The sequence below is a fragment of the Equus caballus genome, chromosome 8, assembly GCF_041296265.1.
Source record: "Equus caballus isolate H_3958 breed thoroughbred chromosome 8, TB-T2T, whole genome shotgun sequence".
NCBI classification, from domain to species: domain Eukaryota; kingdom Metazoa; phylum Chordata; class Mammalia; order Perissodactyla; family Equidae; genus Equus; species Equus caballus.
In genome coordinates, this window is record NC_091691.1 from 11,969,775 (window position 1) to 11,996,006 (window position 26,232).

Here is a 26,232-nt window from a genome sequence, read left to right on the forward strand (position 1 = left end):
CAGGGCAGGGGCGCTCACAGGCAGGGGGCCCGGCTGACCGCCCTGAACGCATCCCCACCAGGTTCGCCCCAGCACCCGCTACCCGCCAGGCCCTGCAGACACAGAGAGGGCAAGATGTGGTCCCACCCCAGACCCAGGAGGAATTCCAGCACCCAGCCTTGAAGCACTGGGATGGGGGCCCACACGGGGGCTGCGGGAGACCAGAGGAAGGAGGGAGCGGAGACATCTGAGCCAGCTCCCCCCTCTCAGGGAGATACCCCGGGGGGCATGTTCTGCATGGTCCCCGGAGTTCCCCAGTGGGGCTGAGCCCCTGTCGCCCCCAGAGGCAACCTGTTGATGAACACACCCAGCAATGGCCTCTCTCCCTCCCTGCCTGGCTTCCCCAGACCTCGAGTCTTTCCCGGGAACACCTCCCAATCACACTACTTGCGCTCGAATCACTGTCTCAGGGTCACTCGCGGAACCCCCATCCAAGCAGGTGAGGTATTCCACATAGAAGACAGGAGGTGAGGCGAGGCCCACGACACAAGAGAAGATGTCAACACCATCATCTACACCCTTTATCACCACCACCACCACCCCAACCAAGGGTCAGGCATTGCTTAAACACTTCTCGTGTATTATCTCATCCTCCTGTTAGTGGAGGAAGGTGCTATTATCATCCTCTTTTACAGTTGGGGAAACTGAGGCACAGAGAGGGGAAGTCTTCCTAAGAATCTAAAATGGCTCACACTGTCATCTCTGGGGCCTCACCATCCATCTCTCTCCTTTACTCATTAGGCTTCAGCCACACAAACTTTTCTGTTCCTTGTACTTGCCACCACCCTCCCCTGCCAGCTCGTTCCTACCTCAGGACCTTTGCCCATGCCGTTCCCACTGCCTGGAAGGAGGGGCTGCCGCCTCCTCCACCCTCAGTTCTCTGCTTAAGTGGCATTTCTCCAAAGGGCCCTTGCCTGAGCACCAAACAGGAGTGCCTCTCTCACCTCCCTGCTATATTCTCTGCACAACCCTTTTCACAGACAAAATTCTCTCCTTTATTGGTTCACATGCTTTATTATCTGTTTCGAACAGAAGCTGGCAAACTTTGGGCCACAGGCCAAATCTGGCCCACCTCCTGCTTTTGTAGGGCCTGAGAGGTAAGGATGGTTTTGCATTTTTAAATCATCGAAAAAAAATCAAAACGACACAGGAAAATGATATGAAAATCAAATTTCAGCGTCCATAAATCAAATCTGATAGGAGCACAGCTGTGCCCACTCGGTGACATTGTCTGTCTGCACGGAAATCTGTGGTCTGCTGTCGTGATGGGGTCTTATGGTCTGAAAAGCTGAGAGTATTTGCTATTTGGTCCTTTATGGGAGAAGCTGGCCGGCCGACCCCTGCCCTAGGACTCGCGGCCTTGTCTGTCACTTCTGGGGGGGGGAGTTCCTGGGGCCTGAAGAGAGCCAGGCCCATAGCAGGTGCTCAAATAACAACGGGGGAGGAGAAGAGGGGAGGTGAGGGGGTGATTAACACAAGGTCCCGCCCCCCAGTCGGGGACTGAGTATCACCTAGGTTTGCAATGGGTGGATGGATGCATGAATGAATGAATGAATGAATGAATGAAATGAACATACAAACGTCAAAGGGAAGCCACAGTTGTCATCCCTTAGGGTGGCCCAAAGTCCCAAAGCAGAGTTTGACATCCCCTGGGGGGGGGGGGGTGGGTTGTCCCCCAACCGCACAGCCCGGCCTTGACATTCTGTGGGCCCGGAGCTCTAAAGAGAGGATGTGATTCACTCCACCAGGAGAGGAAGGAAGGAAACCAGCCCTCGGCTCCAGAGCCAAATTTAACTCCTCTCCTCCAAGAACCCTCCTCCCCAAACACGCACACGCTCGAGCTCGCACACGCACGCGCACGCGCGCACACACACAGCATCTCTCCACCTTGCCGGGTGAGGAGTCCATCCTGGCAGCGTGGCGGGGGGAGGGCATCCGCAGCTACTGGCTCGGCTTGTTGAACGGAAAGCGAAGATTCCAGAGCAGTTCCTCCCTCCCGGTCCACACACACACACACACACACACACACACACACACACACTCTCCCTCCTCGCAGCACTGAGACAGAGGGAACCAGAGAAACAAGAGACGGAGGAGGAAATAAGGATCTCTAACGCCACTGGGGATTTCAGATCCAGCAAATAAGCTCATCTCTCAGGAGGACGTTAGCATCCTCAAAACCCGGGAGACGGCATCTAATTTATGTTCTATCCCGCTGGGGGGAAATTGATCAGTTTACACTCTGGAACGTTCCGTCCTGATAGATGCATATTCTTACTTCCCAAGAAGAAGGAAGTCTTTTTCCATGTGGATATGCATCCAAAGAGTCAGAGAGACATCAGCTCCAAGGTTCTGGAATAGTCCTAATTATCCTGCCGTTTCCTCTAGGCCTAAGCCCAAGATTTTATCACAAGCCGCTAAAATGCTCTTCGTGGAGAGGTCTGTGTTTACTGCTCTTTGTCTGCTTTTTCTCCTCTGGAGCTCTGTTCTGAATGGGGAGAATCACAGAAGCTCACAGATAAAAGGGAATTAATTCCACACTAAGGGGCTGAAAGCTACTTTAGCCCTGTCTTGTAGCTAAACCTTCCCTTGGCTGGGCAAGTAATACAGCACAGGCAGGAACTGCTGTAAAATCATAGCTCCCTGTTCCAGGGCTTTTCCCACCCCCTGGAAGCCCAGCCCTCTTTGAGGGCAGAACTTCAAGGTCCAAGGACCTCCAGGTGCGTTGAGCACTGGAAAGACAGAAGACTTTGGCAAGGGGCCTGAGCTCTCTTCCTCCTGGCTGTGTGGACCTGGGAAAACGGCTTACCCTCTCTGGGCCTCCATTTCCTCAGAGGATATTAGTGCTGGCCTGCCAGGGGTCTGAAGACTCAAACACTCAAGGGAAGTGAAAGGGATTGGGGGTAACCCTCAAAGCATGCACACTTAGTTACGGCCATGCCCCCGCCCAGGCTAGAGTTAGAATGACCTTTTTCCCAAAGAGAATCCATCACATCATAACCCCGATTAAAACCCCCAGAGGCGCTTAGAATTAAATCCGTCCCCCTTTCCACAGCTCTGTGCCCGCCTCCCAGTCCCTTCGTCCTCAGCCCTCAGCCTCCACTGCTCCTTTTGTTTCATCGGCTCCGCTCACACTGGCCTCTGCCGCACTCCTGCTGGAAAACCTTCGCACACGCTGTTCCCTGTGCTTGGAACACCCCCGGCCACCCCCACCCCCCGACACACACATGCATCCTTTAGGTCTCAGTTTTAACAGCCCTCCCTCCAGGTAGTGGGTTGAACAGTGTCCCCCTCAAATTCATGTCCACCAGGAATCTCAGTGTGTGACCTCTTTGGTCTTTGCAGATGTAATTAATTAGGGCTCCATGAGGTCACCGGATTAGGGTGGGCCCTAATCCAGTGACTGGTATCCCTATAGGAAAAGGAGATGATGCAGATAGACAGGCACAAGCCAAGAAACACCAAGGATCTCTGGAAGCCACCAGAAGCTGGAAGAAAGGCAGGCTTGTCAAGCAGGGCCTCCGAGGGGCACGGCCCTGCCGACACCCTGACTAGGACTTCCGGCCTCCAGACTGTGAGAGAATGAATCTCTGTCGTTTTCAGCCTCCCAGATTGTGGTGACTGGCTATACTACCCTCAGAAGAGCCTGAGCTGACCCCTCAGCTAAAGTAGGTCCCCCAGTCTTTCTTAAACATCCTGCTCCTCTTTGCCTCGTGAAAATGTTGGCCTCCCCTCCAGCCCATAAACCCCCAGAGAGAAGGGATCTTGGCCGCCGTGTGCCCTGCAGCCACAAGCTCAGAGCCTGGCCCACAGCAGGCATCTGATGATATTTTCCAAATGAATTAATTTGACAGATGTGCCAAAGGAAGCTCAGAGAGGTCAAGGGGCTCACCTGAAGTCACACAGCAGGAAGAGGCAGGGACCGGGACCCAGACCACTGGCCTCCACACCAGTGATCCACAGAGCCAGGATGCTGATGCCCACCCACGAGGACTTGGGCTCTGCAGGAGGACCTCCTTCTCCCTTCCGACTCCCAGCTGCCAGGCCTGTGCCCTCTGGGCTGTGCGCCTGACCAGGAGCCTGACCTCCTGGGCAGGGACCGGTCTCCACTCAATGAACCTGGAGATAGAAGCCTCTTCAGTCCTCCGAGGTCCTGGGGCCACCGTGGGGCCAGGGATGCCCAGACTCGGGTTACCCCGACACCCACAGGGCAGTTCCAGCAATGGCCACTCAAGAAAGTGGGCTTCACCCGCTGGGACCCACTCTCCCCTCACCCTCCAGGCTCCGCCCTGACACACCCTCACTGCCTAACTCTGAAGCTGGGGAGGCACAGGGCTCGAGGGCTGGATGCTAACCAGCCCTGACTCACAGAGAAAAGCAGATCCAGGCCGCAGAGCGTCTCCACTGGGGGCCAGCCCATCTCTAACACTAGAGAGCGAGGCCTCTGGCTCAAAACCCTGGGGGGGCGGCAGCATTTACCTAGTTGGGACCCGCGGACACTGCTTGGTCTCCTCTGTTTGTGTTTTTAAAGTAAACTATTTATGGCCAGAGATGCTGGTTTTTTTCAGTTTACAGTAACGATACGTAGATCTGAGTACAAGCAGGTGGGGTGACTTTAAAATATTAGGTGAATCATAACACAGGAGGTCTATGCACATGGCAAAAATCGCCAAGATGGTGTGTGAGTGACCGAGCTGGAGGGATTGGCACTCACTCATTCATTCGTTCGTTCACTCGCTCTCTCTGGCAAAGACGCAGACACACACACGTCCCTCGGGCAGCTCTGTGATACGTTCCTCAGCTTTCTCCAGAGTCAAGTGATACGTTATATGGCCCTGCCTCTCGGGCCAGGTGCCCAGAAGAATCACCTGGGGAGATTTTTTTTTTTGAGGAAGATTAGCCCTGAGCTAACATCTGCTGCCAATCCTCCTCTTTTTGCTGAGGAAGACTGGCCCTGAGCTCACATCCGTGCCCATCTCTCTCTACTTTATATGTAGGACGCCTGCCACAGCGTGGCTTGCAAAGCAGTGTCATGTCTGCACCTGGGATCCGAACTGGCGAACCCTGGGTCACCGAAGCGGAATGTGAGCACTTAACCGCTGTGCCACTGGGGTGGCCCCGAGATTTCTTTTTTAATACAGATGCTCGGGCCTCACTGGGCAGACCCACTGAGTCTGAGCTTCCAGATGGTGGCCCCACCACCTGTATTTTTGTAAAGCTCTCCAGGGGGGTTCTTCTGAGCGGCCAGGCCCCAGGTCCTCAGCCGCTGCTTCTCCCGCTGTGAGCCCGGAGCTGGGGCTGTGGAGTGTACAGAGCATCCTGGAAGAACGAGATCCAGGCCTTAAGCATTTCACCCAAAAGAGTCTCAGGCCAGGGCATGCCTGGGGCCAGTGAGAAGCGGGTTCTTCAGGACTTCCCCAGCATCCGTCCAGGCCAGCCCTTTGTGGGGCACTGGGCTACATGCTGAGAAAGGTCACGGTCGGGTAGGGGAGGCCGAAATAGTTCAGAAAACACATCATCCAGCAGACGTTCTGCCACAAAGCAAGGCCCAACAAGTACAGATCCTAGGGAATTCCCACAAAAATCAGGGGCCAGCCACACCTATCAGGACGGCTGGTATCAAGAAACCAGAAAATAGCAAGTGTTGGCCAGGATGGGGAGGAACTGGAGTGCTTGTGCCTCGCTGGTGGGAGTGTAAAACGGTGCAGCTGCTGTGGAAAACAGTATGGCAGTTCCCCAAAGAAATAGCAAGAGAATTATCATAGGATCCAGCAATTCCACTTCTGGGTACATACCCAAACGAATTGAAAGCGGGATCTCAAAGTGATATTTGTACACCCATGTTCATAGAAGAATTACTCAAAACAGCTAAAAGACGTGGAGCCACCCAAAGGCCACTGGCAGATGAGTGGATAAATAAAATGTGGTCTATACACACGACGGAATATTATTCAGCCTTAAAAAGGAAATTCTGACGCCTGCTACAGCGTGGAGGAACTTTGAGGACATTATGCTAAGGGAAATAAGCCAGTCACAAAAACATAAATATTGTATGATTCCACTCATACAAGGTCCCCAGAGTCAAGTCCAATTCAAGGAGACAGAAGTTAGAATGGTGGCTGCCAGGGCTGGGGGAGGGAAGAACGGGGAGCTAGTGTTTAAGGGGGACAGAGTTTTAGTTTTGCAAAATGAAGAGTTCTGCAGAGGGATGGTGGTGATGATACCCCAACAATGAGAATGGATTTGATGCCACTGAACTGTACACTTAAAAACAGTTAAGATGAGGGGCCGGCCCAGTGGCACAGCGGTTAGGTGCGCACGTTCTGCTTCTCGGTGGCCTGGAGTTCACCAGTTCGGATCCTGGTTGCGGACATGACACTGCTTGGCAAAAGCCATACTGTGGTAGGCGTCCCACATATAAAGTAGGGGAAGATGGGCATGGATGTTAGCTCAGGGCCAGTCTTCCTCAGCAAAAAGAGGAGGACTGGCAGCAGATGTTAGCTCAGGGCTAATCTTCCTCAAAAGAAAAAAAAAAGTTAAGATGGTAAATTTATGTTACATATATTTCACCACAATTCTAAGAAATAAAAAATTTTTTAAAAAAATTTAATGTGTGGGCACAGGCTGGGGACCCAGCTGCCTGGGTTCAAAAACCCCAGTTCTACCATGTGCCAGCTGGGTAGCCTTAGGCAAGTCACTTTGCCTCTCTGTACCTCAGTTTCCTCATCTGTGAAATGGGTATAAATGATCATACCTGCCTCGTGGGGCCATCGGGAGGACAAAATGAGCTGATCAGCTTAAAGCGCTTAGCAGAGTTCGCGGTTCGACATGCTAACAGCTGTATGACTGTCGCGGTCGTTACTGTTCCTGTCCCCCTACACACCCTGCTGGAGCTCTGAGGTCTCGAGGACGCCCACGTGAGGAAGATGTGTGTCCAGGGGGATGCAGTTTTGGCCTTGAGGGTTGCTTAGTACCTGGTGCCACTTGAGGAAGGAATAAATACTCTGAGCTGCTCTGCTCGGCTTGCTGGGTGACACGGGCCAAGGCCCTGCCCTCTCTGGGCTTCAGTGACTCTTGCTCCTCCAGCCCCTCTAGCCCCATGCCCCTGTGAATCTAAGGGTGAGAAGCCAGTCCATGGCCCCAACGGTCAGCAAATCAGAACCCGGGGCCAGACCGGAAGCCCAGGGGTGGGGTGAGGGAAGGCGGATGCCCCCAGTGGCCACAGGGTCAGAGGGTCTCAGACACAGGCCCTTCCGCTCCTGACCCGCAGGCTCCACGAGGCAAGACCCAGGAACGGTTCCCCAGGAGGAAGCTGGGGGTAGACCCCACCTCCCATCCACCAACCAGCCTCACCCAGGTCACCGGCCCCGCTTATCAGGAGCCCAGAGGGGCAGAACGCAGAGTCCCTGGTCTTGGACCAAACATGTTATCCAGAATCCCCAGACAGGAGGCACCCCTAAGGGGTCACATCCTCCTGCCTGGTTTCCGTTTTTCAAAGAAACATACCCCCAATGTCGCAAGGTCATACAAAAAACACACACGGATGTGTCTGATGCTCAGATGTGGAAACATTAGTAGCATTATCATTACATTAATAGTAATTAATAACAGCTGCCAAAGACACACCGAACGTGGGGCTGATAAGAACTTCACAGGCAGCATCTCGGTCGGTGCTCACAACAGGGCGTTAGCAGGTATGTCCCCGTTGTACAGACAGGGGAAACTGAGGCTGTGGATTGAACACGCCCAGAGTCACACAGGCAGCAAGTGATGAAGCCAGATTTGAACCCAGGCTTCCGGACACAAGAGCCCACCTGCTCTGCTCCACCCTTTCCCCGTCACATGGGCATCTATCTCCTGAGCCCCTGCCCCATGCCCAGTCCTCACACGGTCCTTCAAAGCAGCATCACCTTCACACCCATTTTGCAGACAAGGCAACTGAAATAGGAGGTGATGTGACTGTCTGGAGGTAAGATTGGAACCCGGGTCTCTTGGTGGAGCGTGGTCATCCTCACCGGGCTGTGATTCCGGAGGGGCCAGCTGTCCCACCCCTGCGGCCCCTGCTTCCCCCACTGGCAGGGTCCCTGGAAGGCTCTGTCCACCCGCAGGAGGAAAGGCTGAGGCAGCACTTCTCCTGCAAAGGCCAGGGGACGCAGCCCAGCCAGAGACAGGGGGCCAAGGGCCGAGCCGGGGGTGGGCCCCAGCATGCAGGGAATGGGCGGGAAAAGGACCCAAACCCGTTCCTCCACCATGGGGGTGCCGGGTGCTGGAGCATCTTCATGTCTTGATCTGCCCGGTGGGCTCCCTGCCTCACCCATGGGAGCGCCCGACTCTGGCGGGTGGCCAGCGGGGTTTGAGCTCCACCCAGACTTCAGCATTGCGGACCGGCTCACACCTGCTGGAGGCGGGCGATGTGGACAGTCCCTCCAAGAATGGGGGGCGAGGGACGGCAGAGAGGGGGGCAGGTGGAAAAAAACTCGAATGAGGAAGCAGGAACCCGGCTGGCTCTGTGACCTTGAGCCAAAGACTCAGCGTCTCCAAGCCTTTTTTTTGTTGTTGTTCCCTGCCATAGACAGGGACGCTTCCAAGGGCCAGACACAAAAATCCAGACAGCCGTGTCAGGGCCCGGATCCAGTGCCCGCCCCCCGGGACTCTGCCGGCCTGCTCCATAAACAGGGAATTGCTGAATGTGGAGCGAGCCTCCCGGGGAATGCGCTCCCGGCGGCAGCGGGGCCGAGGGCCTGGAGCCACGGGCTCAGGACGGGGGTGAGAGGACCAGGCTGTCCGAGGCCCCGGAGATCAGAGGCTGGTCAACTTGCTTAGTCCCCAGCCAGCTTCCTCGCCAAGCCTCACCACTCCCCACAGGGCGCTCGGGAGCCACCCGGCGAGCCCATGCTGAACCCACAGGAGTGTGGACGGTGCAGGGAAACCCATCCCAACTGCTGAATACATAAGCCAAAGATCCCATCCTCCGCCCGTGAGTCAGCAGTGCCACCGCCAAGCGCCAGAGAAGGCCAGGGAGGACAAACGAAATGAGCGGGGACTCTGGATGCCAGCTTGGCCCCAGCCTGGCTGTGTTTCCTGACCTCCTTCCTCTCTGAGGCTCAGTCGTCTCATCTGGAAAAAGGGATCAATATTGCCTACCCAGAGGGGTCATCCTGAGGGTGTACCACATGAAATGACAAGATTCCACCATTGCTGACCCACAAAAGTGGCACTTTCAAATGTTTCAACCCAATATGCGGATGGGTGCAGCATACAGCATGAGAGCAATAATCTGGTCAAAACCGAGCCCAGGGGCCGGCCCCGTGGCCAAGTGGTTAGGTTCGCGAGCTCCACTTCAGCGGCCCAGGGTTTCGCCAGCTCAGATCCTGGGTGTGGACATGGCACCGCTCATCAGGCCATGCTGAGGCGGTGTCCCACATGCCACAACTAGAAGAACCCACAACTGAAAATATACAACTGTGTACTGGGGACTTTGGGGAGAAAAAAGGAAAAAATAAAAAATCTAAAAAAAAAAACAACAAAAAACTGAGCCCAGCAGCAAACTTACGCTCCGGAGAAGCAGCAAGAGAGCAGAACAGAGGAGCAATTTAAATCTCCCCTCTGCTCTGGCAGGAGACTGTTTTCCTCATTCACGGGACACGATGTGAGGTCCCCTGTATCCCAGAGCTTGGGGGGGTGTAAGCACCCCAGTGATATGCTGAGAAATATGCTTTAAGTGATGGGTTTCCACATGTATTAGATTAACTATAACCTGTCTGTCGAACATCTTTCAAAAGGTTTTTTCTTTCAGTTTTAAAACGTGAGTCAAATGGTGGTATATCCGTGAAAGGGAATACTATACAGCCATAAAAAGGAATGAAATCCTGATACACATTACAAGACGAGTGAACCTTGAAACTCAGCAAAAGAAGTCGGTCACAGAAGACCTCATAAGGTATGATTCCATTTATATGAAACGTCCAGAATTGGCAAATCCATGGAGACAGAAAGTAGACTAGCGGTGACCCAGGGCAGGGGTAACTGGAGGAGAATGGGAATGACTGCTCATGGGCACGGAATTTCTTTTTGGGGTCATAAAAATGTTCTAAAACTGATTGTGGTGAAGGCTGCAGAACTCGGTGAATACATTAAAAAACCACACCTTTTTTAAATTTTTTAATTTTGTATTCAAGTATAATTAACATGTAACATTATATGAGTTTCAGGGGTACAACATAATGATTCAGCATTTGTATACATTGTGAAACGATCACCACACTGTCTGGTTAACATCCATCACCACACAGAGTTAGAAAAAAATCTTTATGATGAGAACTTTCAAGATGTACTCTCCTAGCAACTTTCAAATATGTGACAGTATCAACTATAGTCAGCATTCTGCCCATTACATCCATTGACTCACTTTCTAAATGGAACTTTGCACCTTTCAACCCCCTTCACCCATTTCTCTCCCCAACCCCCACCTCTGGCAACCACCGATCTGTTCTCTGCACCTATGAGCTTGCTTTTTTTGTTTTTATGGGATTTTTTTTTCAGATTCCACATATAAGTGAGACGATACGGTATTTGTCTTTCTCTGACTTACTTCACTCAGCATAATGCCCTCGAGGTCCATTCATGTTGTCACTAATGGGAAGATTTCACCCTTTTTTATGGCTGAATAATATTCCACTGTACACATATACCACATCTTCTTTATCTACTCACCCACTGATGAACGCAGGTTGTTTCCACATCTTGACTATTGTGAATAACGCTGCCATGAACCTGGGGGTGCATGTGTCTTTTTGAGGTAGGGTTTTCATTTTCTTCTGATAAATACTCAGAAGGTGAACTGCTGGATCACACGGTAGTTCTATTTTTAATCGTAATTTGGACTGTATACTTTAAATGGATGAATTTTATGGTATGAGAATTATATCTCAATAAAGCTGTTACTTTTTAAAGTGAGTCAAGTTCAAGACAAAGGCTAACTGAATAACCTTTCGTCCAGAGGGTAGACAAGCATGAAAAATTTTCAAGGTGATACAGGGATGACTGGAGTTTGGGATACACCGAATTGATGCGTTCGAGCCTCAAAGCACAGGCTCTATGTGAGTTCAGGTCCCACCTCCTGAGTGACCACCGGCTAGTGACTTCACCTCTCTGGACTTCAGTTTCCTCATCTGGAAAATGGGAACAAGAAGCGTTCCCGCCTCACGGAGTCACCATGAGAACGAAATGAGTCAGCACAGGGTCTGGCACATCCCAGGAGGCTGGTAAACGGGGGTCTTGCTACCTGGCAGCACCATCGCTTTGCAGACGAACTGACACTCATGGAGGGGTGGGACCTGCCTCTTTCCAGGGCTGGGAAAAGGGGGCTGGAAATCTGAACGTCCGTCTTCAAGCGCACGGACACGGAAGTCCCACCTCCCAGCCAGCTGAGAGGCTCACCCACGCCTGCCCCACCCAGACCCAAGGCCGGCTGATAAGGCCTTTCCTGAAAGCGAGCACGACCTGAACACCAGCCAGGGATGTGCTGAGGGCCTGCCAGGTGACAGGGCCTGCCAGGTGACAGGGCCTCCGGGAGCTGCCAAACTCCCACAGTACAGCCAGTACGGCCCAGCAAAGGCGGGGCAGAGGGCAGAGGGTGGGCCCGAGTACTCATCGCCACTATTCAATTACTAGTATTATTTGCTCATCACTATTATTCATTCTCCTTATTATGATTTTCACCCAGATTTCTTTGGGACTCACTGGTCATTAAATGCACAAATACTTATCAAGCATGCCTACCCCATGCCAGGCACTGTACTGGGGACATAGCAGTGAACAGGACAATGTCCTTACCCTCCTGTGGGGAGACATACGCTAGAGAAATAAATACATAAATAATCATATGACTGCAAATGGGGACATGTACCGAGGACCAGGGGCGGGGGAGGAAGGATCCTCCACCCAGCAGCACTGTCTTCTCCCACCTGCGGCCTCCTCACTGCCCTCCAGGCTTCCACTCCCGCCTCAACCCCAACTCCAATCTCTGCTCAGCAGTCAAAAGGATATTTTTAAAATTCAAACCAGATCCTATCCCAAAGGGCCACCACACGTACCACGCACCCCACATTACACTGGGCCACGAGGCCCGGAACGGTCTCCTTTTCCTCTCCCACCTCCATCCGTCTGCTCCTTCGGTTCTTCCAGGACGCCCAGCTTGTACCTGCCTCAGGGCCTTTGCACTTGCTGGTCCCTCGGCCCAGAACATTTTCCCCTGGGCTCTTCAGACGGCTCCTTTGTCTACTTCAGGTCTCAGCACAAAGTCCACTTCCTCAAAGAGCCCTTCCCTTAATCCCAATCTAAAACAGACACCCATCTTTCACATCAGCTTTTACTTTCCCCATTGCTCTTAATTACTATCTAAAATTCTCTGTTATATTAATGGGCCATGTGCCTGCTTCTTCCCACTAGAATGTCAGGTCCATGAAGGTGCTGAATACTGCTGTATCTTCAGTGCCTAGAACAGTGCGCGCCACAAAGTAGGTGCTCAATAAATACCTGGATGGGAGGAATAGATGGACGGATGGATGGACGGAAGGAAGGGTGGGTGAGTAGATGGATGGATGGATGCAGGGATGGATGGATGGGTGGACGGGTGGATGGATGGATGGATGGATGGATGGATGGGTGGGTGGATGGCTGGCTGGCTGGATGGATGGGTGGATGGATGGATGCTGGATGGATGGATGGATGGATGGGTGGGTGGATGGATGGATGGATGGGTGGATGGATGGATGCTGGATGGATGGATGGATGGATGGGTGGGTGGATGGATGGATGGATGGATGGGTGGATGGATGGATGGATGGATGGATGGGTGGATGGGTCGATCAATGGATGGATGGATGGGTGGATGGATGGATGCTGGATGGGTGGATGGATGGATGCTGGATGGGTGGATGGATGGATGGATGAGTGGGTGGATGGATGGATGGAAGAGTGGATTGATGGATGGATGAAAGCAAGAGTGAATGGGTGGGTGAATGGATGTAGGGATGGATGGATGGACAGATGGACAAATGGAAGAGTGAATGGGTGGGTGGATGGATGGATGCCTGGATGCATGGATAAACGCACAAACGGACAGAAGGATGGATGGAAAAAATGGATGGGTAGATAGAAGGAGGGATAGAATGGATGGAAAAGTAGATGGAAGACAGAGGAAAGAAACAATGAGTGACCAGATCTTTTGGGTGGTTCTGACCATGTGTTCACGAGCACGGCATCCGGAATTGAAATCTCTCATAAGTACTGTTTTCTGAACAGGCGAAATGAGATAACGCAGGTGAAGCATTTAGCAAGTTCTCCATACACACTAGTCTTATTATTTTAGTTGCTGTTACCACTGTAACACCTGGGTGGTAACATTTTGGAGGACGTTTTTTCTTTTTCTTTTTTGCTTGTGTTCCACAATGATTCTGTATCGGTTTCGTAAGAAGAACCGCCCAAAGAGTTCTATTTAATACTTGGCATCTCTCTTCAGCATGATCTTCGATTTCAGATGGAAGGGAAACCCAGCAACCAGCGGGGATCCCGGCCTGTTCCAGCCGCCTGCCCTACCCCCTCACAGAGACACACTCTGCAACCTGAAGTTCCCAGGATCATCCTCGCTTTGGGGGCCACTGTTAAAGAACCGCCCCCCGGAAACACGCCAGGTGAAGACTCCAGCCTGCCCGCGGTGGCACTGCAGCCAGAGCCCCAGATGGCAGCACAGAAGAAGGTCAGTCACCCCCCCAACTCTCTGCCTCCGAGACAAACTCCTGCCTCCATGATCCACCCCCCAAAACTACCATTTCTGGGTGCAAATTTAGTGCCACTTCCCACAGCGACAGCCTGACTGGTCTTCCCAAACTTGAGAGAGACATTTGGGAAGTACCACGTTGTAGGTACAACAGTGAATCTGGAGGACCCCAGGGGAACCCCCAAGATTCGGCGGCCATCCTTCAGAGCAGCTGATGTGGATGAACAGGCCCTGGGGCCCGCTTGTGGGGGCAACCGGGCACAGCACTGAGGCGTCCCAGACAATGAAAACAAGCAGTGGTTTTCAAGGGCAGCCCCGGAGGAAGGCGCCCAGGGGCAGGCGCTCCAAGTTACAGAGGTGGGTGGGGTTGAGTTGGCTGGTTCTTGTACAAACAGCTCCGTTACAGCAAAAAGAATCCTAGCGACCATTGTGGCTGCCTTTTATCGATCTTACTATGAGCTGAGGGTTTCATCACACACTCGAAGGCGGGGAAGCCATGGTCAAACACACTCCCAAGCTATGTCCAATCAGCAAGACAGTCGTATTCATAACAGCAGCTATAATTGATTGCAAGGACTCAGTGAGGTGCTGCACGGCATGGACTGAGCACAGCGTCTGCTCAGGCAGGGTTGTTGTTATAAACGCACCAAATGACGATGATCAGGGGGAGAAGGAGGCACTGACTGTGTGCCCAGCTGTGCTAGGAGCCTCTATGTCTCGTGGCACAACCACCCGAAAAGGTGAGACCTTTCTATCAGCCCCATTTTACTGAGAAAGAAACTGAGGGTGGATGAGGTTGTAAAATTCACCCCTGGCCACAGAGCTAGCCAAGGGCAGCATCTCTTGCCCCCATGGATGTCACGAACCCCAAACTCACTTCTTTTTTGTTTTTGAGGAAGATTAGCCCTGAGCTAACATCTGCTGCCAATCCTCCTTTTTTTTTTTTTTTTTTTTTTTGCTGAGGAAGACTGGCCCTGAGCTAACATGCATGCCTACCCTCTTCTACTTTATATGTGGGACACCTGCCACGGCATGGCTTGCCAAGCAGTGCAATGTCTGCACCCGGGATCCGAACCAGCAAACTCCGGGCTATTGAAGCGGAACATGCAAACTTAACCGCTGCGCCACCGGGCTGGCCCAACCAAACTCATTTCTGAAGACAGGCTCTATTAACCCCATCCTCTGTCTGGCTCTTGGGGTCCTCACTGGTGTGCAGGTGACTTCCTAGTTTCAGATCTTCTTAGAGGTGGCGGGTTGACCCTGTCCCTCTTCCCAGGTGTGGCGGAGCCCGTCGTCCTGAAGCCCCTGCTGCAGCCAGGGGAGCGGGGGGAGGGGTTCCCAGTGAGCTCATCTTACAGGGCCCCTGCCAGCCTGCCGTGTCCATCCGGCGGCTTTAACTTGGACAACGCCCAGGAGGCCTCAGCGGGAACAGGAAGCACCCCTGGGCGATAAAGATCAGGATTGACTTGTGAGCGGGCCCAGAGTGCTTCGTGCTGGCCAAGCCACCTGGCCCAACCCCCGCTCTGAGCAGCCCCGCCTCTGAAAGGAAAGTGAGCACCACCGGGCCTGCCTGGAGGAGGTGGCCCAGGGGTCCCCGGGCCTCATGTCCAAACCCACCAGTTGTAGATTACAACTTCCCTAGAAAGGAGCTCACGGCCCAAAATAAGAAAACAGACGCACACGTATAAAACAATAGCTCGTAAGAATTAAGCATTTGCTGTATGCCAGGCGCCTCTCTAAGCCTTCACAGACATTAACTCATTTCATCCTCACAGCAACCTCATTTCACAGAGAGACTGAGACTCAGAGAGGGGCAGTGACCTGCCCAAGGTCACACAGCCAGGAGGTTACAGAGCCAGGATCTGAATCCAAGCCACTTGAGAATAAAGCCCACATTCTAGACCCCAAGATGCAGCGCTGACATCTCTCAGACACACATGCCTACGCATGGCGTGACTGACAAGCCTAAAACCCACCCCAATACTAGCCCTGGTCATCGCTAGCATGTGGGATTGTAAGAGTTTCAGCTCCTCCCTTTTTGTTGATCTGTATTTCTAAATGTTGACAATGAAAAGGCAATGCATCATAACATAAATGTATATGATGTAAATGTAATAAGGATAAAAAGAGAATAAAAACGATTAATTTGGGAAATGAAACGAGTCATCCATTAGTTCACTTAACAAACAGCTATCTGAGGCCACCACGCTCCAGGTGTGGAGGTGACAGCCGGGTAAGGCAGAAGGGCACCAAGTGCAAACGACGAAGGGAGGGGGCAGCCACAATTCCACAGAGAGATGTGCACAGAGAGGGGGGCTTCACCTCACATCGCCACCCACCCCACAGAACAGTGCACAGAGCGACCCGCCATCCGCCCTGACCCCTGTGACCTCACTGAGCGCTCCCGGCCAGGCTGGAAGGCAGCCATGGGCACCCCCACTCCATGGGCGAGGACCCCGATGACACAGCTGGTGGGACAACAGAGGCAGGATGTGACCCCTGGGCCACGGCTTCTAGGCGGGCTGCTGCTGCGGCCCATGAGGAGCCACCTTCCCGGGGCCGACTCGGGCCTCAGAACAGGACCCGGGCGACACCCGGAGAGCCCCCCGCGGCTGCCTGGCGGACCCCACGGCAGCCGGGGCTCACACTTGCTCTGCTGGGCCCGCCGGCATTCTGGACATGCCAAAAGCGCCTGCAAAGCTTTTGGCTGCCACGCCCTCTCCCCACCTCCTAATGAATTCCACAAAGCAAAGGCGGAGGGCTGTGTCATAAAGGACACTTCAGGAGCACCATTGCCTCCGTCGTGGAGGCACACGGACAGCAACCAGGCACAGCTCCCCCCTCCAGGGAGGGCTTCCCCATCATCGCAGGGAAACCGTGTGGCCTCAAGGCTGAGGGAGGGCGGGACCAGGAGAGTGTGGTCCCCGCCCAGCGCCCACGTGGTCCCACCCCACATCGCATCGCAGCCCTGCTCTCAACCTCCGGATCTGCTCCCTGAGGGCAGGAGCTGCATCCCAGGCAGCCCTGAGCCCCAGGGTCCAGCCAGGCCCTGGTACACAGTAGGCGCTCAATAAATAACCAAAGATGAAAGTGATCAACCACCCAAGAGAGGGAAGGATACACTGCACTGGACGTTCCCAGGGGAGACGCGGGACTTCAGGGCGAGGCGGGACCGCTGGGTTGAGCTACGAATACAGGGTGGTCTCGGCTTCGCAGGAGGCGGGCCTGAGTTCGAATCCAGACACTGAGGAGGGCTTGACCTCCCTGAGCCTCACCTTCCTCATCTGTAAAAGGGGCCAGTAATGCCGGCTGTCCGAGTAATTCTGCGGATCGACGAGAAGACGCATACGCAACACCTCCCCAGCAAGGGAGGTGGCACCCAGTGGACCCTCAGCAAACAGTGTTTTTTCCAGGCTCCACCTTTGAAACGGCTGGTTTTGATTCTTCCCAGAAAGCACAGCAGGAATAAGAGGCTCTGGGATCTCCTCATCCAGTTCCCCCTCCCGCTGTGAAAAAGGCCCAGAGAGGGGAAGGGGCTTACCCAAGGACACACAGCAAAGAAACCAGCACTAGACCTCAGGAGGGGTGACTCCCGCCCCCGAACTCATTCCAGGACACTTCTGTGTCCTCCCACGGCCCAGGACCCCTTCACAAGCCAAGCACAGTCCCCGGCAAGCAGGTTCCAGAAACAAAGACAAGCCTTTTCCAGGGCTGGGGCCTCAGATGAAAGGAAGAGACAAACTTGGGCAGCTTCCCAGGCCAAAGGGCCCTGGGAGTTCCCGACCGAGTCACTCCCCAGCCCGGCCCAGGGCACGGGGCAGGGCACGGCGGGCACGGCGCCCACCGAGGCCCGGGCTTCATGTCCGGGCAGGCCGGTAGGCCTGAGTTCACAGAGTGACCTCAGTGTCCCCAAGGCACCCGCTGGCCTCCCCTCCCGGCAGGAGGCCCCGCATCCCCCCATCGCTCCCCCTGCAGAGCCTCGCCCACCACAGGAAACAGGACGGTCCCCAGCACGGGCTTCCGTCGCTCAGGAAGCAAAACAAAGAAAAGAAACATCCACGCGGAGCCGGCTGGGAGCGGCGGCCTGACCCGGAGGCCGACATACAGCGGGGCCTCCACCAGGCAGGACACCGCGCCTGGCTCCCTGCCTGCACGAGCCGGTGATCTGGGCTACACGTGTCACCTCTCGGAGACTCAGTTTCCTCGTTGTTCCTCAAACGGGAGCAACGCTAGGACACTTCTTCACAGGCTGAAGAAAGGACTCGGGAAAATAATGCACAAACCCATGTGTCAGAGGCACCGGACCGTCAGAGCAGAGAATCAAGGCTTATGATTATTTTTTTATTACTGCTACTGTTACTATTTCTGCCACTACCACAAACGAGGAAGATTTATATTGTGACTTGTAAAACAATTCCTCGGCATAACTTACACACATTTATTTAAAAACTCTAAGCTGATCTTTTTATGGGGAAGGGTTCCCATTTTTAAAGCACCTACTATGTGCAGGAGGCTTTCTATACAGTTACCTCACCTGATCCCACAACAGCCCCACACGGAAAATCCTAGCATCTTCTTTCTGCAGATGAGAACTGAGGCTCAGAGAGGCAAAGTCACTTGCCCAACGTCACACAGCAGTGACATGTGGAGACGGGAGGGCGCACCAGGAGTGCCCAGCTCTGCCTGCTCTACCACCGGGAAGGCAGCAGGCCGAGGGACTCAGGCCACAGTTGGGCTGCGAGTATCAGAAGCCCCCTTCCCAGCGGTGGCCCTGGGCACGTGACCTCCTCTCTGAGCCTGAGTTTTCCCATCTGTACAACGGGGACACAAGAATCAAACAGAACAGTGACAACACAGTGCCTCGGCCAGAGTGCACGCTCCCTACTGATCACCTTTATTTCTCTCTAAATGAGATTTCGTGTTCTCCAAAGCTGGTCTCTGCGGATGGAGGAGAGGCAGCCTGTCATCTCCCCCAAACTTCCGAGGGCACAGGGGCCGGGGCGGAAACCACCAGGGACACACGGGTCAAAGGCTGCCCTCTCTCGCCCCCAGGGACACCTTGGCCCATCCGAGACTCACTTCCCAGATGAGGAAATGCTCAGAGAGGTGAAGCGACCTGCCCAGAGTCACACAGGAATCCTACACCTGCAGCACCCCAGATCCTCAACCTCCCCATCCGACTTCGTCGGGACGCCTTCCCCTGACATCTCATTTTCCCTGGGGCCTGCACAGGACTTGCCACGTGATCGACACAGGACAAATTTGTGTCAAATGAATGAATGAAGGCATGAGTGAGGGACCTCTACCCCTGCACCTAGCTCGGCGGCCTCCGGCGGAAACTCTTGACCATGGGCTCCCTGAGGCCCGCCACATGCCTCCCCACGGTGGGGCGGGTGCAAGATTCCGGACTCTCCCGGGCTGGAGTCAGCCTGCTTCTGGCTCAAGAGTGCTGAGTGGGTGGTCCAGGCACCGGCCCCTCCCTGGCTGGAAAGGCTGGCCCCGGGGTGAGGATCATTGAACAGTGACCTGCTGACAGACGGCCCTCCAGCTCCAGCAGAAGGAGAAAAGGGTCTACTCAGAAGCATGGGTCCAAAAGCATTGCCTCGTCACTCCTTTCCCCAAGGTCCCGGCTCCCAGGACCAGAAGCAGCCTCCCTGGGCCTTCACAGACTAGTAACAACACCAGTAATCACGGTGACAACAGTTAACACACGTACATTCACTAGCGGGCACCGTGTCTTAACTCATTCAATGCTCATCAACCTCCTGAGGCAGGCACTATTATGACTCCCATTTTAACAGATGAGGAAACTAAGGCACAGAGAGGTTAACTGCCTTGCTTGAGGTCACACAGCAGGAAAGTGGAGGAGCTGGGATTTGAACCCAGGCAGTCCGGGTCCAGATTCCCTAGAGGACTCCCAAAGCATAGTGGGAATATCCAATACTGCAGAACCAATATCTAATTTTGTAGAACTCCTCATTCCACCCCAATCAGGATGCCCTTGGCTCCACGGTCACAGGCACCACTTATTTCTCATCTACATCATGCCAGGTGTTTCACAGTCCTTTTTGCTAAGGGTCACGCGCACCCTGTGTCCCTTTTACAAACGGGCAAACTGAGGCTGAGAGAGGTGATGAGACAGGTCGAAGGTCACATGACCTGTAAGGGGCAGAGCTGGGGTTTGAACCCAGATCTGACCCCTCCACAGCCTCCCCTTGGCCTCGCTGTGCCTCCCGCTCCACTGGCTACAGGTACGACAGCTTGAGGAACCATAAACCAAGTCCAGAGCAAACACCCTCATCCAGATGATCGCCTCTCACCCTCAGGCCTCACGTCACAGGTGCAAAGCACCTCCATACCCAACGTCGTGTTCGGGCTTCACTGCGGCTCTGCCAGAGCGGATGCATTATTCCCCTTTCCCACATGAGGAAATGAGGCTCAGAGGAGCAAACCACCTGTTCCAGGTTATAAACGCAGACCAGGTCTCCTTACCCAGAGCCCTGCTCCGGCGTGTCCCCCACAGATCACAAGCCACCATTCCCACCGCCACCTCCAGGCAGACCCTCCACCCTGCACAAGGCTGTCCTGCCAATGGGAAACCTGGTGGCCACAAGTTGTGTCACTGCTCAGAAAATACATCCTACCCCCCTCAGCCTCCATGAGAGGCGGATCCGTTTCTGCCTTACTGATGTCGGCCTTGGCCACTGATCTGCTCTGGCCAAGAGAACAAGGGCAGGAGTGACAGCTTCCCCGATCCCAGGGGAGACTTTTGGAGGCGTGTTCCCCCTGAGCTCCTGAGCGTCTGCTGTCCAGCACCACAGAGCGCGCCCTGGAAGCCGCCTGTGGACCTGCAACCACAAAACGAATGTCTGCTGTTAAACACCACTGCGATTTGGGAGATGTTTGTTACACAGTATGATCCCAGCAAAACCTGACTAATACAAGGACCATGTATTTCCAGAAGGAAGCAGAAGACGTGTGTACGTGGGCAAACAGCTTCCAAGACACAGTCTCCAGCAGTCTGGATTAAAACCCCAGCCACAAAATGCTGTGCCACCTACAGGAACTGTCACCTTCCCAACTGTCACGCCAGAGGCTATGTCCCATGGCCGCGCTCGGCCACGGTGGGAGGGTGAAAGCTGCGACCACTCTGGAGGGAAATGGACAGGCTGCACCGACAGTCGCAACATCCTGCATCCCAGCCTGGACCCGGTCATCCAGTCAACTGCAACAAGTGCGCAGACGCTGGAACAGGGATGTTTCCTGCGCACCGTGCGTCACAGCAAAAGACCGGCCCTAACGCAGCACCCATGAGCGAGGGAGCTGTTGAATAACAAATGGCACCTGCACGCGCTCGAGTGTTGTTCAGCTTTTTAAAAGCGTGCGGTAAGTCAGCACGTTCTGAAATGGGAAGGTGTCCACGTCTATTCTTAATTTACGTACAACATTCTTTGTTTTGGGGTTGTTGTTGTTAAGAGATTGTCTACACATATTCATTCAACCACAACTATTTACCGAGGAAACAGCAGCGAAGACAAATAGGGTTTCCACCTTCTTGGAGCGTAAAGCCTAGAGGGCAGGAAGTAATAACGACAATTCTACTACGTCCATCGCAAGTAACAAGGAGGATAATAACCACCACCACCAACACACACTAAGCACTGACCACGGGCCGGGCCCTTCTCATGTACTCCTCACAGCAACCCTCAGAGGTAAGACTCGCTATTATTTACCCTAACTGATGAGAAACTGGGGCTCAGAGAGGTTAAGGCACCCGCACGAGGTCACACAGCCAGTCAGCGGCAGAACCAAGATGCAACTCCTTCCAGCTGGCTCCAGAGTGGACATCAAAACAGCTCAGATAATTAGCAGAGTGTGATAAGGGCTTGGAAGGAAGTAAACAGCACAGATATACATGCAAGTTTCCGGAGGGTCGAGAGAAACGGCTGACCACATTATCTCTGAGGAGTGGGATTTGGGGTCTGGAGTGGGGGCCTCACTTTTCACTCAATACAATATCATTGTGCCACCTGGGAAGTGTTTGGTGTGTCACGTGTTATTTTTACAATACAAAAATATGTACATATTTATATATATATGTATATACAGCCACGCACCACGTAATGACGTTTTGGTCGACGACGGACCGCATACACGACAGTGGCCCCATAAGATTAGCAGCATGGAGCCCAGGTGCGCAGCAGGCTATACCATCTAGGTTCGCGTGAGTACACTCTATGATGTTCGCACCACAATGAAATTGCCTAACGATGCATTTCTTAGAATGTGTCACCGTCATTAAGTGGGGACAGAGAGAGAGAGAGAGTGTGTATCGCTTCTGACTCAGTGACATAAACACCAAAGGTCACGCTTGGGGACGTGTTGTATATTCTTCGTGGAGACAAGGCTATAAAACATTTCAAAGGTCACCTGACCAAGCCGTGAACCAGCGCCACCGAGATAAGTGCTCCCCAGAGGGCAATCCACAGTCCTGCGCACACCGTCTCCCCCGCCCGGTGCCTTCCTCCCACCCGGCTGAGCAGACTCCTGACGAGTGGGCTCCCGAGGGCAGTGGCTCTGACTAATCGCCCACCGAAGATGCTCAATGAAACATTCCTCGCATCGAAGGAAAGAATCTCTGTGTGTGCGTGTGTGCCTCAACTCAAAGTTCGTTAGCTTCCTTTTAAAGGACAGGAGTTTGGGCCGTGGGAGCGGGCAGAAGGACCGCTCAAAGTCATAAGTGAAAATCGAGGGTCCCCAAAGCAGCCATCGCCTGAGTTTGTCGTGAAGAATTAAAAAAAGAACGAAACAGCTCAGCCCGGAGCCTGGCACCCATAAAGGGTCCGGTGAAAAGCGGCTGATCTGATGTGTTACGCGCTTTACCCACGTGCTCTCTAACCCTCCCATTTTACAGAAGAAGAAACTGAGGGTCCGAGACGGCAGTGGCTTGTCTGGGGTCGCCCTGCTAGGATCTGGATGGGCAGTGGGGGAGGAACGTGAATCCTGGCCGGGACCCTCCTGCGCTCCTCTGCATCCCAGCCCTTCCACAGCCTTCCTGTTGGGTGTTGAAGGAGCGCCAGGGGCTGTAAAGAGAATTTTTGTTGCCTGTGGTGTAACTTTTATTCATTCAACACACCCTGCATCATTCTAGGGTTACCAATTGGCACGTGATTCTTCAAACTGCGTGCTGCTCTTCCTGCCCGGAATGTCCTCCCCTCCTTGCCTCGTCCTTTAAGACTCAGCTCATGTCACCTGGGGTCACCACACACACCCCAGGCTGGGAGGGGCGCCGCCTGCCTGAAACACGTCCTGACGACAGACTATAACGACAACAGTCATACTTCACTGTTCCAGTCGCTGCTTCACTGAACTCGCCTAACAGCCCTTCGAGGGAGGGCAGGGTCCCATCACGAGCCAATTTGACAGATGAGCAAGCCGAGTCCCCAACAAGCGCCATGCCCACGGCCACAGCCAGGCAGGAGAGGGCCCCCAGTTTACCCCAAGTCTCCCTGGCTGGCTCCCTCCTTTCTGTCCCTGCCTCCTCCAGGAAGCCTTCCTGGGTTGACCCCTGCTGCCCCGGGACTCACCCTCACCACCCTCTGTGGCTTCTCCGCTCCACCTCGTGGATGGCAAACATGCACAAGCTGCAGGTTGGAAACGAGTTCAAGTCCCTGCTCTGCCACTGGTGGCCGGCAAAGACCTCGCACAGCCCTGAGTCCAGTCTGGCATCTGTGAAATGACAATAATGCGCCCCACAGCCTCAGGAAAGGGGGGGGGCAGGTAAAGCGTAACATCCCTGAGGACCTGGCCATTTGCGCCCATCTCCGGGCAGGCAGCCCGTGGGTGCTCAGCAAGGTTTGCTGAATTGAATGAAACGCTGACAATTACCACATTTGGGCCCCCTCCCCGGGGCGGGGCGGGGGGGGGGTTCCCGCTCCAGACAGACTGGCACGGTCTTCAGCGGGCTGGCTCTCCAAAGACAACACTGACCAGTTTCTCTATCCCGATCCGGTCCACTGTCACCTCTCACCTGGAGTTTTCTAGCAGCTTCCTCACTGGCCTCTTGGCCTCCTGGCACATGCTCTCCCATCCAGCCTCCCACAGGAGCAGGCCAAGCTTCCCAAAACACAGGACTCCCCTGACCCCACCACTCCCCATGCCAGAGGGCCTCCGCCCTTCTGCCAGCACCACAGCCCTCCCCTTTGGGACAACCGACTCTTCTCTAAGGTTTCACCCCCAAAGAGCGTGACTGCCAGCAGTCTTGGATGCAGTGCCTTAGAGCATCTGTGGAATAAATGAATGAATGAATGCACATTTGGAATATTCCTCTGGGGCTCTTTTTCTGAGGTGGTCACACATGCCGAGGGGAGAGATGCTCAGGGCCAGATGGTGCCAAGGTCAGGCCTGAAGAAAAGCCTGCCCCCCAGGACCTCCAAGGGGGGCGGGGCCCTCCCACCTCAGAATCTGCGGGGAGGGCTGCACCCCAAGAATCAGCACGGCTGCCTCAGTGGTCTACAGGACAAGCTGACTGCTCCGTGGCTAGAATGCAATGGAAACGGACAGGTCCTGAATTGCCCCGGGCCACACCGTTCCGATAGTGTCTGCACATAGTAGGCGCTCAGTGCACACTAGTGAACTGAATGAGCCAGGCCACGGGTCTAGCTGAAACACGTGCTCAGACCAGGCACTGAAACCCCGCGCTTCTCTCAGGAACCCCACCCTTGTCAAGCATGCAATTCCTTTAAAAAGGATGCCCCCTAAAACCGCGGAGACCGGGGCTGATGTCTGCACAATTCCCCTGGGAACTGTCGCAGGGACGAGCCACCAGTGTCTGCGGGTGAATGCTGTGTGTCCAGGAGCCCTGATGGATGAGCAAAGGGACAGGCGGCCAAGGGCGAAGCCTTGTCCAAAGGCTCGGGTTACTGAGTAGCGAAGCCCCAGAGCCTCTCTCGGCAAGGGGGGTTGGAGGGGCGATGAACCCCTTTGGAAGAAAGAACAAGCCAAGCAGCTCTCTAATCTTGCAGTTTAAAAAGACAGCGAGTTTATGGATTTGAAGGGTTTAGGGAGCCTTCCCTCTGATCCTGGAGGGGAAGCCCAGCGGATGGGACATGGGTAAGGAGGGGCCACAGAATGAGGCCCCACTAATACCTGCACGGCTAGCTCCTGCCTATTTCATAGCTATCCTACCTATTAATCCCATCCGCCACCCAGAAGAGGGGAGACCGGGGCTCAGAGAGGTGTCCCGCCCAAGGTCACAAAGAAACTGCAAAGAAAAAGCTCTTCCCTTCCTAAAGGTAATGGCTGCTCCAGGCTAGAGAAAGTTCAGTTCGGCCGGGCCGGAAGCCCCGGCCACCTCGGCGGCGCGCGGAGGTCACACGGCCCGCTCCTGGACGGAGAGCAGGGTTTCAGGGCGCGGCGCCCCGGCTCCGAGGCGAGCGTGTGCCAGGAGGGCGTGGAAAGGTCAGGATCGGGTGCGGGTCAATGGTCTGCTTCCCTTCCCGAGAACCCCGCCTGTAGTCCCGGGCGGCGCCGCCAGCGGGTGGGGGCCCTCCGAGCCTGCCCGGGAGCTGGGGGACGGAGCCTTAATCCCATCAGGGCGCCTCTGCCCCGGGAAGGCGCGCGGAGGGGAGCTCCGGGGCCCGGGGTCGCGGCGCGCTGCTCTCTGCACGGCCCCCGCTGCTCGCAAGATCCCAGCGCCTTAGGCTCCGCCTCGCTCGGTATCCCCGCTCCCCAGTCTCCACCTCCGGGGCCTCCAACCCGCACGGACGTCCAGATCCTAGCAGCTCCGCGCTGGGTACCCCGGATCTCCAGCGATCCCCAAGCTCCCAGTCACCAGATCGCCTCTCGGAATCCACTCCGAAGGCTCGAACCAATGCGAGGGGAGAGGGATCAACTAGCTCCCAGTCTCCAATCAGCGTCTACCATCACTCGCAGGCTGGGGATCCAGTGGGACCCCAGGAGGCCGCCGGTGCCCGATCCCCTCCTGGGATCGACTCCCAAGTCTTCAGCGGGGTGGCACGGGATCCCTCGGCTGCCCTGTGAGGGATCTTCCCGCGGGATCCACTCCCAAGTCTCGGGAGACAGATTCCCCCGGCTCCCAACAGGATTCCTCCCTTCCCGCAGACCCGGAGCCCGGGGAGATCCACCGGGTCCCCGCCTCTTCCCCCGCCAACTTTGCCAACTTTTCTCCCGGGGCCTCAGCCGCGCAGAAACTTGGCGGCCATCGCCCACCGCCGCCTCCGTAGCCCCCTCGCCGGCCGGGGATCGGGGGCGCACGGCCAGCTCCCACCCCCGCGGCAGCCGCGCAACCTACCCTGGAGCCGCCGCCGCCGCCGGCCCGCGCCGCGCCGCCACCTGCCCGCCGCCCGCGGCACCTGCCCGCGCCGCCCGCCGCCGCGCAGCCTAGCCTGCTG

The 26,232-nt window shown here is 54.9% G+C and overlaps 1 protein-coding gene across 2 annotated transcripts in view; it reads right to left on the minus strand.

The window, feature by feature from the left end:
• Positions 1–26,232, minus strand: part of KIAA1671 — a 187,537-nt gene extending 161,305 nt beyond the window's left edge. For both annotated transcript variants that reach the window (XM_070219860.1, XM_070219858.1), the window contains exon 1: positions 26,133–26,232. The gene's annotated coding sequence lies outside the window, so the exon portion shown is untranslated. The remainder of the gene's footprint in view (positions 1–26,132) is intronic.